This window comes from Neomonachus schauinslandi, chromosome 4 (genome assembly GCF_002201575.2).
Source record: "Neomonachus schauinslandi chromosome 4, ASM220157v2, whole genome shotgun sequence".
Classification (NCBI taxonomy): Eukaryota; Metazoa; Chordata; class Mammalia; order Carnivora; family Phocidae; genus Neomonachus; species Neomonachus schauinslandi.
Window position 1 is genome coordinate 11,379,426 of NC_058406.1, and position 15,356 is coordinate 11,394,781.

Here is a 15,356-nt window from a genome sequence, read left to right on the forward strand (position 1 = left end):
TGTGGCTTCATTCAGCTCCACATCCTGCTTCTCCTGCGACAAGGGGATGTGGCTTCCCTCCGTTCTGCCCCAGGCAGGAGGACAGGAAAGGGGCTGAAGCTGAGGGATTGGAATAAGCCAAGGACTGGGACCTTTCCTGAAAGGAACTGTTTAGTACAGAAGGTCAAGGAAGTTTGCTTTCCCTCAAGTGTAGCCCCATCTCTGTCCAGAAAGTCAGACGGGGGTGCCAAACCCACCTCCCAGCCTCGCCCCTTGGCCCCCTCCTTCTCCCTCCTGATTCACCAGCACCTCTCTGTGAAGACAGCTCTTCGTTCTGCCTGGAATGCCCTTCCCTCCCCCACCCCTGTGCTGGGTAATTGCTACACATCCTTCAAGCCTCAGTTTAAATATTATTTCCTCTTGGAAGCCTCCCTTGGTTGGATCTCCTTGCAATGTACTCTGCTTCCCCCTCACAACCTTGATACCACTCAGCTGCAACCAGCTGTCTGTCTATCACCCTCCTCAAGGGTAAGGGACATTATGGTCAATTGATTTTTTAAAGAAGTTTATTTGTTTGTTTGTTTGTTTGTTTTAGTAATCTCTATGCCCAGCGTGGGGCTCAAACTCACAAACCAGAGAGCCAGGTGTCCCTGGTCAATTGATTTTTGACAAAGGTGCCAGGAAAAGTAAATGGGGAAAGAATCTTTTCAAAAATTATGCTGGGACAACTGGATTTTCACATGCAAAAGAACAAAGTTGGAACTCTACTTCACACCCTATACACTATGTACGTCCATTGTTAACTCAAAATGGATCAAAATCCTAAATTTAAGAGCTAAAATGATAAAACTGTTAGAAGAAAACAGGTTTGACCTTGGATTAGGCAATTGTTTCTTAGATACAACATCTAAGCAGAAGCAAAGAAAAAAAATAGATAAATTGACTTGATCAAAATTAAAAAGTTTTATGCTTCCAAGGACACTATCAAGAAGTGAAGACAGGGATGCCTGGGTGGCTCAGTTGGTTAAGCGTCTGCCCTCGCCGATTCAGGTCATGATCTTAGGGCCTGGGATGGAGCCAGTCAGGCTCCCTGCTCAGTGGGGAGTCTGCATCTCCCTCTGCATGCTGCTCCCCCTGCTTGTGTTCTCTCTCTCTCTGTCAAATAAATAAATAAAATCTTAAAAAAAAAAAAACAACCACCACAGAATGGAGGAAATATTTGCAACTCAGATTCTAATAATTGCCCAGTATCTAGAATATATAAAGAACACAGCTCAACAATAAAGTGACAAATAACCCAATTTAAAAATGAGCAAGGGGGCGCCTGGGTGGCTCAGTTGGTTAAGCGACTGCCTTCGGCTCAGGTCATGATCCCGGAGTCCCGGGATAGAGTCCCGCATTGGGCTCCCTGCTCAGCAGGGAGTCTGCTTCTCCCTCTGACCCTCCCCCCTCTCATGTGCTCTCTCTCTCTGTCTCATTCTCTCTCTCAAATAAATAAATAAAATCTTTAAAAAATAAAAAAATTAAAAAAATTAAAATGAGCAAGGGATTTGAGTGGACATTTCTCCAAAGAAGGTATGTGAATGACCAATAAGCACACTTAAAGACACGCATCATTAGTCATTGGGAAAATGTAAATCAAAACCACAGCGAGATACCACTTCACACCCACTAAGATGGTTACAGTACAAAAGAAGACATCAGCCACTGTTGGCAAGAGTGGGGAGAAATTGGAACCTCATACACCGCCAGTGGGAATATAAAATGGTGCAGAAGGGGCGCCTGGCTGGCTCAGTCAGAACAGCATGTGACTGTTGATCTCGGCGTCGTAAGTTTGAGCCCCACGTGGGATGTAGAGATTACTAAAAGAAATAAATAAACTTTAAAAAATAAATAAAATGATGCAGCCACTTTGGAAAACAGTTTGGCAGCACCTCAAAAAGCTCACTGTGGGGTTACCATATGACCCAACAATTCCACTCCAGGGAAAATACTGAAGAGAATAAAAAATGTGTTTACAAAAAACTTGTACCAGGATGCCTGGCTAGCTCAATTGGTAGACTGAGTGGTAGAGCAACTCTTCTTTTTTTTTTTTTTGAGATTTTATTTATTTATTTGGCAGAGAAAAGAGCACAAGCATGGGGAACAGCAGAGGGAGAGGGAGAAGCAGGCTCCCCACTGAGCAGGGAGCCCGATGCGGGGCTCAATCCCAGGACCCCAGGATCATGACCTGAGCCGAAGGCAGACCTTAACCGACTGAGCCACCCAGGCGCACCAGGAATGAATCTTGAAAATATTTGCACTAAGTGAAAGAAGCCAGACCCGAGGCTGCATATTGCATTTACATGAAATGTCCAGAATGCACAAAGCCACAGAGACAGAAAGTAGATTCGAGGTTGCAGGGGAAGGGGTGACGGTGTGGGGGGTGTGGAGATGCAGAGTGACTAATAGGTATAGGGTTTCATCTTGGGGTGACGAAAAGATTCTGGAACCAGTGTTGACGGCCTCACAACCTTGTGAGTCTACTAAAAACGACTCAAGGGTATGTTTTCAAAAGGTGATCTTATGGTATGTCAATCATACCTCAATTGGGAAAAAAGATCCTTACACATAATGTTAGCTAAGAGTAAGGGCCCACATCTGTTGAGCACTAACCGTGTACCAGGCTTGTTGTAAGTACTTGACATGTATTAACTCACTTAATCCTGTGGGTAGGTACTATTATTGTTCACCTTTACAGTGGAAAATGGAGGCAGAGAGACGTCACTTGCCAAGGTCACAGTAAGCGGTAGAGTCAGGATTCAAACCCGGGGTGGGGGGTCTTCACAGGACCGAGTCTCCTTGATCCTCCAAGCCAAACGGTTATTGTTCAGAGCGGGAGCTTGAGGCCCAGAGAGGGATGACGACTTGCTCGGGTCACACAGCAACATAATGGCAAAGCCAGGATGAGAATCCAGAGCTCCTGCCTGGGAGGCCCTCAGAATCAAGCCTTATGTGGGCTAGGGGTTGCTCTCAGGCGGGTCTGTCTGTGTGTTCTAGAGGCCTCAGGAAATTCTTCATGGAGAATAAAGAACGAAAACAGCTCCCACAATTGAACACTTAGCACAAGCTGAGCGCTGTGCTCAACACTCTATGCCTCATCCCAGCGGAGCCTCCCAAAGCCCTAGTTACCTTCCCCATGTGGGAAAACTGGGCTCTCAGAGAGACAATGACACACAACCGATGAGTGGCGAAGCAAAATATGAACTCAGCCGTGGAGCTTAGCGTGGTTGCTCTAACCACCGCACCGTGGGAGAAGGCAAGGCTAGTCGAATGAAGGGGAGTTAAAGCACTTCCTGGCAGGTCCCAGGCCCAGTCTGTCCCTCGATCCACTCCACGGATGTGGGGAGACGGGATGGGGCGAGGGAAAGATGTTTTGGGGCAACTGGGCCAGCTACTGGGTTAATCAGAGAGCCTGGGAGAGGGGGCCCTGGGATGTGGACAGAGGGATGGGCAGTAGGCTGTGAGTATGCGCGGCCTCCTAGCTGGGAATCCGGCAGCAAAGGGCTCCAGGCAGCCTTCCGAGGTCCTGTGCCATCTCCGGCAGGCCAGGGCATCCACAGCCTCCCGCTGTCCCTATGGAGACCGCCCCCCCGGTTGTAGCTCTTCATCAGGGGCTTCGAGCTAGGCTAGGGAGGGGCCCCGGAGCAGGGCTCAGCCCAGCCCTCAGATTCACCCCATGCCAGCCACCCCCCTGCCAGAGAGGCACGAGGAAGGCCACGCGCCTCCTTCCCAGCTCCCAGGAGTGCCTGGGAGAGTCCACAGGGCAGCGGTCGTGGCCCCAGTGCCCTGGCTGTGGCAGGGGATCCCCATGGTGAGGAGCCCCCCAGTCCAGGTCCCCGAGTCTCCTCACTGTCAGAATCTGCCAACGAGGGTCTCATTTCCCCATGCTGACTTGGAGCAGAGATGAGGAGCACCCCGAACTCCTCCTTTGCAGAAGCCTCACTTCTACCCATAGCAGCACTGGAGGCGGCGGCGGCGGGGAGGCGAGAGGGCCAGGGTACAACAGGGGGATAGTCCTTCTCAGGGAGAGGGAAAGATGGGGGTCTGGGTTACAGTCACATTTGCAGAGAGGCTATGGTGCGGCACTGTCAAGTTAGGGCATGAAACTCCAAAACCAGCTGCCCTGGGTTCAAATCTCAGCTCATGCACTGACTAGCTGTGTCACTTTGGGCCAGTTACTTGACATCTCTGAGCCTCAGCTTCCCCGTCTGTGAAATGGGCATACCAATGGTGCCTACCTCATAGGACTGAAATAAATTCATATATGCAGAGTGTTCTAAGGGAAGTGCTTAAAATAGCCTCTGGCGGTTCTAAGTGAGCTCTCAATTTTAGCACCCAGTACTCAGCGTCTGGGTACTGTTGAAAGCCAAAGTCCCCAGCCTTTGTGGAGCTCACAGCCAAGTGGAGGGTAGACAAACTATAATAAGGATTTGAATAAATAAACAAGATCGTCACGATTTGGGCATAAGTGCTGGGAGGGAAATAAACAGAATGTGGAAGGGGGTGGCAGTGTCAGGAAAAACTGCTCTAAGGAGGGACTATTTGAGCAGATTCTGGAAGAATGAGAAGACAAGCTGTGTGATGATCTGGGGAGAGCGTATTCTAGTCGGGGCTAACAGCAAGTGCAAAGGCCCTGAGGCAGGGACTAATTTGGCATGCTCAGGGAACAGAGGGGAGGGGAGTATGTTGGATGATTCTTTGTTGTAGGGGCTGTCCTGTGTGTTATAGGATGTTTAGCAGCATCCCTGGCTTCTACACACCAGACACAAGTAGCAGCACACTCCCCTAACTATGACAAACAAAAATGTCTCCAGACATTGCCAGATGTCCTTGGGGGGGTGGGTGGAGGGCCATGTTGCAGGGCCCATGGGGCCTTGTAAGCCACTTAGAAGCCACTCTGGGGAGTTGGATGATGGTAGGGTCACAGGGGCTGGGATGTGGCTGGGGAGAAGTGGACCTGCCCCCTGTATGGGCCTGACCCAGCTCTGCACCAGCGTCCTCCAACACTGCCGCCTCCATGCTGCTCCTCCATCCAAAGTCACCCTCCTGTCCTCTCCCCCGCCTCCCCTCCTGGCCCCCGTGCTCTCCAGCCTCTGAGCTCTTGCTTCTTCAGGTAGACCCCACCCCTGGGATGCATGCATAAGAGGTCCTCAAAAAATTGCCTTAGGGACGGGTGATCTCAGATGAACAGACCAGGACAAAAAGCAGACATGAGGGTTTCTCCCACTCAGGGGCGGCAGAGGGGGAAGCCCCTCTGGCTGAGCCCCCTTCCCTCCAGGGCTGCTCCACCCCTGTGCTCTGTTCTCTGGTTCCCTCTTTGTCAAACTTCCATCCTTTCTCAGGGCGGGCGTCTCTTGCGCTTTTCCTTGGGCCTCTCCTTGTCTCCCCACCACTGCCCCAACATCCTCCGTCATCCTATCTGTCTGTCTGTCGGCCTCCCATCCCACCTCATCCCTCTGTCCCTGTCTCTGTCCTTCGCTGTCTCCTCTCTGCCTTGGTCTCTTTCCCTCCCTCAGGCCCCCCCACCTACCCCCTCCCCTTGCTGCACCCCGCCTCCCCCCCCAAGTCTGTCTCTCTCTCCCCCAGTGGCTCCAGTGGTTTGGACAAGCTCAGCTCCCTTCTGCCCAGATGACCTCACTTCCCCACCACACGCATGCACGCATGCACTCCATGTCACACACAAGTACCCACAGACGCAAATTGCCCACACACCCAAGCACGCACACGTGCACCAACGCACACTGCTCTCTGGCTGGGTTTCACTCTCAATCTGGAGGGTCCCAGCCCCGCCCTGATCTACCTGGCCAGGTCCTGGGAAAGGGCGAAGCCCAGGCCAGGCTTGCGGAAGGCAGACCGTGCTCAGAATCCACTGGCCTACACCCTACCTGGTCTCTGCCAAGCAGCCCCTCAGCCCCCTCCCATCACCCCCCTGACTCATGGGTCAGCACCCCCCCTCCAGGATGGACTAGCCATCTCCACTGTTCCCCTTCCTCTCCTCTGCCTTCTGCAAATCCTGCCAGCCCTGGCCTGGGAGCTCAGCCACCGAGACCCTGGGTGACCTTGGTCTCATGCCTCAGTTTCCTCCTCTGTAACGGAATCTTGACGTCGGTCTTGCGGTCCTGGGAGGATCAAAAGGGCTCATTTAGCCCCGTGCCTGGCACGCAGCAGACCCTCGGCAGGGACAGGCATGAGGATTCTGTGGATAGCCGCCCGCCCGCCTGCCCGGCCTCCCAGACCCCCCCAGTCTGGGCCCTGGGCACCTCTGCAGTTAGCCCCCCACTGGCGGCCTGTCTCCAAGAGAACTTCCCGTCAGACTTGGGGGGTCGGAGGGAAGGGGGAGCCGGCCTCCTGCCTTCTAATTTAGATTCCTGGGTTTATGGCAGGAAGCGCAGGGAAGCTGACGCTGTAATTAAGGCGATTCCTGAGGCTGAGTGAGGAGGCAGGGAGAGGAGCCCACCTCAGGGCTGGCCCCCCACTTCTCTCTGCTCTCTGCCAGGAGTCCCAACCCCAAGCCTGCAGCAGGCTCCTCTGCCTCCGATCCTCTGTTCCTGCACTCCATTTTGCAGCCCAGGAAACCAGAGATGGGCAGCAGCATACCCAGGGTCACACAGCACATAGGGACCAGGGCTCCCCCCCGCCCCCGCCGCCAGATGTGGTGCGGCCCCCGGGGGGGGTGCAGGGAGGGTCCAGACACGTAGCTTCTTTGTTCTGTCCACCCCTGGACCCCAGGCCCCATCTTTCCTGAGTCCCCCTCCCCCCACATTCCTGAGGTGTCTGGGCAGAGTCTGGCCAGGGCTGCGGCAGGAGGGGCAGATCCTGCTCAGGGGTCAAGACCAGGGCAATAGCCTAGGCCTGAGCACCCGCCTCCAGGTTGGGCCTGCCCTAGCTGAGGCGGCTGGGCCAGGGCGGCGGTGGCTGGGAGGGCGTCTGGGGGCTCAGCGCCTCTGACCATCCCTCCCCTCCATGGGGGGGGCCTCAGGGCTGGAGCTCAGCTCCTCCCTCTGCTCCTCACTGGGTAACGTTGGGCTCCTCCCCTCCGAGTCTTGGTGTTCTCATCTGTACAAAGGGTGCAACCTTCACCAGGGAGGCCAGTTCCTCTCCCTAGCCCTGGCGGGGCTTGGGATGCAAACCTACAGCGCAGAGAGGCGGCCTTCCCAGCACCCCCTCCCCACCACTGCACGAGTCCCGCCTCACCGGGCTCTGTGGCCTCTGCATCTTCCTTGGTAAAAATGAGGGGTTTGAACAGAGTCAGGGGCTCAGATGCTGGGACAATTCAAAAAATGGGGGGCGCCTGGGTGGCTCAGTCCTTAAGCGTCTGCCTTCGGCTCAGGTCATGATCCCAGGGTCCTGGGATCGAGCCCTGCATGGGGCTCCCTGCTCCGCGGGAAGCCTGCTTCTCCCTCTCCCACTCCCCCTGCTTGTGTTCCCTCTCTCGCTGTGTCTCTCTCTGTCAAATAAATAAAATCTTTAAAAAAAAAAAAAAATGGGGCAGGTGTGGGTGGAGGAGCTGTGACTTTTTGCTTTGCCAAGTCAGGGTATTTTTTAAAAACATCAGCAAGCACAAAGACACAGGAAGAGCCAAGGTGAGGCAGGGCCCTCACGCTCTGGCCCTTTCTCCAGCCCGGCGGGCTGTGGACATGTTTGCTCCAGACCGGCCTGGGATTCTGGACTGAGCTCAGGGCTCCGACCTGAGGGCTGGGCTCTTTGGGGGATGCATGTGGGTATGGGGGTGTGTGCACGTGAGTGTGTGTGTGAGTGTGGCCAGGGGAGGTGCGGGGGGTGGGCAGGGGTAAAGGGCCAGGACTGCCTCACAGCCTCAGGGCAGGGCCAGTGCCCAGCCTGGGCCCCACAGAGTGAACCCTGGGGTCTGGGTCTCCACACAGATAGAGGCGGGGGTGAGAGGGGTGCCAGGCATTCCTCAGGATGGGGAGAAAGGGGGCTTTGTTGCCTGAAACGGAGCCACCCCCAGCCTCCCTGCATGCCCGGGGACTCTGCCAAAGATGGCAAGCCCACTCGGCCGGTGGTGGAGTGTGCTGAACCTCTCCTGAAGCTACGGTCTATCCCTGCCGAGGCGTCTCCAGTCGGTTGCCCCCTACTCCCAGCCTAGGGCCAGACACGTCCTTCAAAGGGTCCAATGCCAGCCTGGGAGGGGGCTTGGCTGAGGGCTGACACCCAAGGATGGCGGTCGGGGTGGTGGCGCCAGCCCTGAGATGCCCTGCCCCCATCCCCAGCTGGGCGCGTGGGCTATCTCATCCAGTCCTCGCCACAATCCTGGGAGAAGGGTCCGATTAGTCCCATTTTACAGACGAGTACACAGAGGCTCAGTGAGGGGAGGGCATGCAAGTTCACTGCAGAAGAGGAACTGGAACTCAGGCCCTCTCACCCCTGAGCTCAAGCCTCAGGGGGTCCTGCCCCCTCCTCCCTCAGAGACACCTGGGAGAAGGAGGGGGCCACCTAGCTGTCCCCAAGCTGGGCCTCCCCCGCTCCGAGTGCCTGTTCTGAGTGGCCAGGTCTGTGGGGTTGGTCCTGGCTGCCACCTTCCAGAGTTTCAGGGATCAGATGACCCACGGCATAGACCAGTGTGGCTCTCAGTAAGAGTTTAATAAGTGCTCATTGATGAGTGCTCATCGTTGATGCTGCTGGGCGACAAGTCCTGTCCCTCTCTAGGCCTCGGCCCCCCATCTATGCCCCAAAGCTGCCTTCTCTGGCTCCAGCTGACTCCACCTCCTTCTCCCAGCCTGGGGGCCCCCCGGAATCCCCCAAGGCCTCCCTCATTTTACCAGGCTGAAGGCGGCCTTATCAGCATTTAGGGGACGCAGGAGGAGGTCCTGCCTGCAGCCTCACATCACAGGCTCTGGCCCCAGATCTGAGAGAGGTGCAGGGCCTGGTATTGGGACGGTGACTGGTGGTGACAGCAGGGCCGCCAGCCTGACCTGCAGGCCCAGCTGGGGGAGGTGGCAGGCTCTGGAATGTACAACCTCTTGCTGTCCCCTCCCTCTGCAGCCTGTGACTCACTTCAGACAGGGTTAAAACACAAAGCGCCTTCCTTTGTCCCCAGCCCATGCTTAATAGGATTGGGCGGGAGTGGGAAGGGGGCCTCTGGTGGGGGGCACCTCGCCTTCCACGGCCACAAAGGGGCCCTGTGACATCACGCTGCCCCCTGCTGTGATGTCAGAGGCCACCACAATGGACCTTCCCAGACAGATGGCTGAGGATGGGGTGGTGGGGGATGGGGCTGGGACACCTGCATCCTCGGTGGCTCCATCCTCGGAGTTGTTCTGAAGAGCAGGCCCTGAGCAGGCCCCCACAGGGGCACACAAATAAATCAGCTTTTCTTTTTGTAAGCCAACACACACACACACACACACACACACACACACACACTTTTTTTTTTTTTTTACAAGGGGACAGCAAATTTTGAAAAACATGCAAGTTGAGATTTTTCTTGCCCACCTTCCCTTCCCCCAGTTAAAAACCATCGAGCTGCTCCCTGGTGCCCACCCTTAGGATAAAAATCAAATCCTCAGCTGGGCAACAAGGTGCTCTGCGTTCAGACCCCTGCCCACCCCTGCAGGCTGACCCCTCCCTGCTGCCCGCCCTGCCCTCACAGCTGCGGCCACCCTGGTCTGCCTCCAGCTCCTGAGGCGAACACCCTCCGTTCTCCCCCTACCACCCCATCCTTCCAGTCAGCTCAGATACCACCTCCTCCCGGAAACCTTCCCTGACCTGCCCTAGACTGAGCAAGTGGCTCTTTCTCTGGGTCCCCAGTTCCCATGCCTGTCAAGCCACAGAATTTCTCTCTCGGGCACTCTTGATGTTTCCCATGGGCCTTTCTCCCCAACAGACTGGGGAGTCTGTGAGGGCACCACCTGGGTTCTCCCACCCCTGACCCTTTCCCTGGTGCCCAGCACCATTGGTGGATTCCTTCATCGGATAGGCGGGGGGACCCCGGTGGGGAGCCAGGAGCCACGAAACAGACTTGTCCTCGCCCTCATGGAACTGGCCTCTGGGCAGGGGGTGGGCATCAATGACAGATATTGACCATTGCCGCCCATTGTTGCGAGGAATCAAAAGTGCAGGATAGAAATACGGTAGGGGTTCCAGGGCACCTTTAAGAGGGAAGATGGGGGTACCTTCTCTGGGGCTGGACGCATGAGCCAAAGGCCAGAGGAAGCCAGTGTGTCAGGCCAGGGGTGTGGGGAAGAGCTCCAGGTACTGGATGGCACATAGTAGGCCCTGGAGAATGCCTGGGCTCATTCGTGCCCAAACCCATCAGGGTAGAGCAGGGCTGTGGGGCGAGGTGTCCGGTTCGAAGCCTGACTCTGCCACTTGTTAGCTCTAGGGCTTTAGGAAAGCCCCTTCCTTCTCCACGTCTCATGGTGGGGTGACCAAATAAATTATCATCCAAATGGGGACAGAGGATGAAGAGGAACACTATTACTAATTATATAGGACAGTCAATGTAAGCCAGGTCCTGGACAAATGGGGTACACAGTCCCCCCACCTGTGGCATACATAGCAACAGTTCTACTTCATAGAGTTCTTGAGGAAAAGAAGTTGAGCTGCTCAGAGGATGAGGCAGGGACAGACGGACACACGGCTGAGGACCATTGCAGCTCCACGGCCATCCACGGGCTGAAGGCGGCCCTGGGAGAGCTGGGGTGGTTTTTTTCCCAGTTCAGAGCAGGGGTGGTTCCGGGAATCTCTCAGAGGATGGGGAACCCCACCTGGGTCTGGGAGATTGAGGACAGTTTTCGCAGGCAGAGATAGGGATGGGGGCATGGGGGTGGGGAGAGCTCAGATGGAGAAGCCAGGGTAGGATTGGGGCGCCTGGCTTGCGCCGGAGTGCGCCGGCCGGGTGCAGAGTCTGGGGGAGGTGGGCATAGCCAATGCATCCTGGGCTGAGGTGGGGAGGTGCATCTGTCTGCGCCCAGATGCTGGGGTTGATCTAACTGACCCCTGAGGTCTGGTCCTTGGCGGGGAGGACCCCCCCCCGCCCAGCAGGAGACCTGGTCACACAGCTGCCTAGCTCCGCCAGACCAGTGTGGAAACTGCATCCATCCATCCGGGCTGTGGAGGCCACGGGGGAATGTGATGAGGCTGCTGAAATGGGGCCCAGGCTCAGGGGGAGAGAGGGGGCCCCCACCCCTGGCAGGGCAGGATGCGGCCGCAGCTTCCCAGAAACCGGAGTCTGGTTCTGCCGACAGACACTGGCTGACAAGGTCTGGATTGGGAAGCCAGACCCCGAGGGGCTGGAGTGGGGCCTGCCGCTGGGGACTGCCTGGGAAGAGGGCCGGGGCAGGTCTGGGGGGTGGCCGGAGCCCCTCATCCCAGCAGGGATGGACTTTCAGCCCTCCACGTTACGAATGGACAAACCGAGACCCAGAGACACTGAGGGACGTGCCCAGGGTCCCCCAGCAAAATCAGTAGGTGCCCAATAGAGCCTCTGACTTCCTCTTCCCACCCTGCTTCCCAAGAACCCCTAAGACCCCCAAATGTCACTCAGCAGCAGGCGGTGGGAAAAGAGGGCCCTTGTCTCATAATTCTGCTCTGTCACCTCCTGGCTGAGTGATCACGGTGTTTAGCTTCAGTGTTCCCCATCTCTAAAGTGGGGATAAATCCATGTTTTGCAGGGTCATTGTGATCCTTCAGTAAGACAACATGGGCTCGAGCTTGGCATGCTGATCGGCACATAGTAGGTGTTCAGAAACGCTGACCCCTTCTCCTTTACTGCCTGTGTGGTCCCAGCGGCCAGACAAGCGGGAACTGTGTTGTCTGTGTCACACATGCCCCCCCCCAACACCCCCCAACACAACCTCGTTTTGGGGATATTGAATAATCTGGCTCCAAACGGCTCCCCACTGGATCCTAGGGCCCCTCTTCCCTCATTCATTTGTTTATTGAGCAAATATTTATTGAGGGCCTGCTAGGGGCCAGACACGGCTCTGGGGAGCCAGAGATCCAGGCATAAAGCACAGTGTGGGTGAAGGCACAGAGGGCCAGAGCTGAGAACTCCAGCACACATTTCCTCAACCTCTGTTCTAGCAGCATCTGCTGTGCGGCAGGCCCTAGCCTGGGCCCTGGGCCACAGCTGGAGGTGGGGGGGTGGTAGGAGGGCGGAGAGCCTGCCCATTCCTCTAGGATTTGCTAATTAATTAGGAAATCTGAGCCCCGTGCCCGGTGATACTGTTTTAACTTGCCACCTAGACTGGGAGCAGCTGAGAAAGAGGGCAACCCCCACCCAGCACCCTCCTAATTGCTGCCTTCACCTTCTTCAGGGCTTTATTGGGTGTATCAAAGGGCTGCCAAGGCCCCTGCAGCTCAGAGCCGGGGGGAGGGCAGCGGGCTGAGAGCCCACTTCCCAGCTATGACAACTGAGGTCAGAGATAAAGGTTCTGCTTGGGGTGGGAATTCGAGCAGGGCTGGCATCATAGGGCTGTGCATGGCATGAGAGCCAGGGGCCAGGGTGGTGTTGGAACCAGCGCATGGCTTGTCCTGGTCCAATGGGGGAGACTCAGGCCCTACCCACAGAGGTCGGGAGTACGGAGGGCAGGGACAGGCTCTTCTGAGGGCCACTTCTCTCCACCTCACCTGGTAGACTCCCACTTGACCTGTGTTTCAGCTTGGATGGCTCTTCCTCCTCCAGGGAGCCCGCCTGAACCTTTCAGGCCGGGTCAGGTGTCCCCTTCTGGCTCCTATACATCCAACTCCTCCCCCTCTTAGCCTGGGTCCTGCTGTAGGGCCACTCCTGCCCACACCTGAGAACTCTAGAAGGGAAGAGAGGGGCCAGGTGCATCTCTGTGGCTCCAGCGCCCAGCGCCCACTGAGGGCAAGGGGGAGCAGCAAACCCATCTCCATCCTCTCCTCCCCCTGCCCCAGTCTGAGTGCCTGGGGTGTGGGGCCCTGAGGTATTTGGGGAACCTGGACAGGTTACGTGACCTCAGTTTTCCCAGAACCAGTGCTTTTCAGATCATATCTAGGGAGGTGCCCAACATGGCAGAGAGAGCAAGAATGTCCTGTCTTGGCAGTTGAGGGTAACAAACGGAAAAGCATTTTTTTTAAGTAATCTCTACACCCAACGTGGGGCTCGAACTCATGACCCTGAGATCAAGAGTCGCAGGCTCCACTGACTGAGCCAGCCAGGCGCCCCCAGAAAAGCATTTTATTAGGGGCTCCATGGCTTGGGACCAAGACTGCCTGGACTTGATGCCTGCCCCGGCCATGCAGGAGCCAGGTGGCTCTGGCAAGTTAGTTAACCTCCCTGTACCTCGGTATTCAAATCTGTAAAATGGGCTAACAGTGACACGCCCCTCAAAGAGTTGTTGTGACTATTAAACAAGTAAACATGAGCGAAGCACTGAGATCAGTGGCTGGCACCCAGTAAATCCCGTGTGTTTGATGATACCCGATCTGGAATTCAAGAAACATATCCCTTCTGCCCTCTGTTTTCGGTTCACGGCAGTGTTTGCTGGGTTTCTCCTCTGTAAAATTTGTTTCTCCCTCTTCTTTTTTTTTAACCCTTTCTGTAGGTCCTCTCTTTGGAAGGGTATCCCTAGGTCGAGTTCACATTAAAAGCCTGGATCTGGAATTAACCTCCACCCGCTGGAGGTGAGAACCTGCATGAATTATGCGGAGCTCTTCTCTAAGGAAAATTTGTCTAGTCTCCTCTATTTATTTATTTATTTCTTCCATCCCAATTTCTATCAGTTTGGACTCGTGGATATGTCTTTCATTGGGCTACCATTTAGTCCTGTGTCATTTGTTCAACCTGCTCCAGGTTTGGTCATGGGGGATCTCTTTCAGGTTGGCTCCTGGGTCTGACATCCCCCCTATATATTTATTTGTTCCTTACCCTCGATCCCTACAGGATGCTCCAGACTCATCCTGTACTTTCCCTGCCTCAGCCCTGGAATCAGCCACTTCTCTAAGGAGTCCTGGGTTCTTTCATTAGAGAGTGGTGCTTAGGAGCCAAGATGTGGGGGCTGGATGTGCTAATCGCTTTGGGGGTGTTGCTGCCTCTAGGTCCTCTAGAGGGCAGAGCTGGGTTTATTTTAATTAAAAAAACACACACACATACACACAATTTCCCCTCTAGGCAATCATGGGGTCTGCTGGGGGCTCCAGACAGGCGCCCACTGGCATTTGAGCACAGATCCCAGTCTGCAGCTCAGAGGTCAGTGTCCTCGGAGAGCTTCATATCCATCAAGGCTTGCAGGGAGAGAGCCCATGAGGCCATCTCTCTCCCGTGCTCAGCCACTTCCCCGTGTCCACCTCTGCTTACCAGTGGGGCCATCGAGTGGCCGAGTTGCTTTGGGATTGGGACGCAGGCCTGGCCTCGGGTGCCCTCGAGTGCCTGGATTGCTGTGGGATTGCAGGCTTGTGCCCTGCTGGACCCACCATTCTGTCGGTGGTGATGGCAGTTGCCACAGCCCAGTAACAGAGCCATGGTGGCCAGCCAGGCAGGCCCAGCAAGGGTCAGGTCCCAGGAAAACCTGACTCAGCCACGGTGCCTACCACGCCCAGGCGGCCTAGCACTAACGGGAGGAAGGCCTGGCGAGCTGGTCCCGGGCTCCCTTTCCTTTCCCAACCCCAGCCCCACCCCATGTTGCATGGCTCCCTGATGCTCAGTGGGCCAGACCCAGACCTGGCTCCCCATGGAGGCCACTTTCCTGTGGTGGCAGGGGGTCAGGGTGGAGCGGGCCAGGCTTGAGACCCCAAGGCAAGCTGAGCATCCTCACAACTTTGCTGCCACACAGCTCCAGGCTGATTTAGGAAGCAGGGGTTGTGGGCCTACTCTATACCAGTGCCTTCTGTTTGGGGCACAGTCATCACGCCTCACCCTGCTTAAAAATCTTCAGTGGCTCCCCACTGCCCTCAGCTTAAAAGCCCCACTCCTGGACCTGCCTGACGAGGGAGGGGAGACCATTTCGGCCCCCCACATCACGCCCTAATAACCAAGTGTTTGCGGTTCCTCCTTGCACAACCACGTGGTTTCACACCTCCAGTTTCCTCTGCCTGCACTGTCCTCTCCCACTGCTTCACTGGCTAATTCCCACTCGTCCCTACAACCCCTACTTGGCTCAGCTCAGGGGCCACCTCCACCAAGAAGCCTTCCTCCTCTGCCCCAGATCATCTCTGCTTACCTGGTCCATGTCCCTGGTCACCTGTGGATGACACCTTCCTTTTTTTTTTAAAGATTTTATTTATTTATTTGACAGAGAGAGACACAGCGAGAGAGGGAACACAAGCAGGGGGAGTGGGAGAGGGAGAAGCAGGCTTCCCGCAGAGCAGGGAGCCCGATGCAGGGCTGGATCCCAGGACCATGACCTGAGCCG